Source organism: Apis dorsata, unplaced genomic scaffold (genome assembly GCF_000469605.1).
Source record: "Apis dorsata unplaced genomic scaffold, Apis dorsata 1.3 scaffold_174, whole genome shotgun sequence".
In the NCBI taxonomy this organism is placed as follows: domain Eukaryota; kingdom Metazoa; phylum Arthropoda; class Insecta; order Hymenoptera; family Apidae; genus Apis; species Apis dorsata.
The window spans coordinates 190,005-191,242 of NW_006263462.1; the positions used below are offsets into that span (position 1 = coordinate 190,005).

The following is a 1,238-nucleotide window of genomic DNA, read 5'->3' on the forward strand; positions in this document are numbered from 1 at the left end:
GAGGGGAGAGATCCAAATGCGTTCTATCTAGATGAATGGATGCGTCAACGTTACGTTTCAATCGAAGAAGGAAGAGAGACGAGAAGAAAGAGGAGAAAAGGAAAAACGGTCCAAACGGTTGAAAAGGTGTCCAGCAGGTAGAGGAGGAGGAGGAGGTGGTGGTGGAGGTTCCCTTTTTAATGCCATTTCGTGCCATTTACACCTCGACAACTTATAGCTGCTATATATACAGCGGAGGCAAGATCGAAGGAGGATCTCTTTTGGACTCCTCTGTTGGCTTTATTGTCAGAGCTGCCTATACACGGTGGCCATTGACGAAACGACTTCCCGTCACGCCATTGCTTCCTTTTCATTGATCTCCTCTCGAGGCGACGGGGACCGAGGTTGCGCCTTTCTCTCTCCCTCTTTCTCTTCTCGCGCCTTGTCCAGGATCAAAGGTAAATTTAACGACGATCTTTTCGAAAATCGCTGCGATTTTTCAATTCCCCCCCTCTCTCTTTCCCTCTCTCTCGGGAACAGGTACCTGTGCGAACCTGGAATTCCACAACGACTATTATTAATCCACCAAAGTCGAGTTTACACGAGAGAATTTGTTAAGTGGAAGAAACAGTTTCGAGCAGTGTCTCTCATTTAATTTCTCCTTCCCTCGCCTCTCGAGAGGAGGAAATTTCCTCCATCTCAGAGGATCGAACGAGGCTTTACTCTCGAAACGTGAAGGGATGATTGGAAGTAATCGATCCTCTCAAAAGTAAACCATGGGATAAGGATGTACAATTACACAATCATGTTTCGAAAATACCACTCACTCGTGTATCATTTTCTCAGAAAAAATCGAGATCGATTTGTATATATATATATTTTTATAGATACTTTTAATCTAAGAAGAAAGGAAGGGGAAAAATTTAGGTTTTCGAGAGGAATTAAAAAAAAGAAAGGAATCCAGGTGAAATCAGGGGACCGGAATCGGAAAAAATGATGTTTGAGAGAGAAACGCGTCAACGTTTTACCATTTCTACGTTATATGATGGATGGTTTTTCACGTTCCTCGATCCGTGTAATTCGCACGCGTAAGAGGATACGAATGGAGTCATTGTCCGGCTGTCGTTTCCTTCGACGGCTGACGAAACGGATCGATCGGTTTGCGCATTTTTGGGAAGGGAAAATAAGCGGGCCACCCTCTGGCCCTACCTGTTGGCCCCACGGTCAACCCGTGGCCGGCACGGATTGGGAAGGGCCCA

At 45.6% G+C, this 1,238-nt stretch overlaps 1 pseudogene; it reads right to left on the reverse strand.

Moving 5' to 3' along the window:
- The window catches only part of LOC116185422, a 13,227-nt pseudogene that overhangs the window by 3,957 nt on the left and 8,032 nt on the right, over positions 1-1,238 (reverse strand).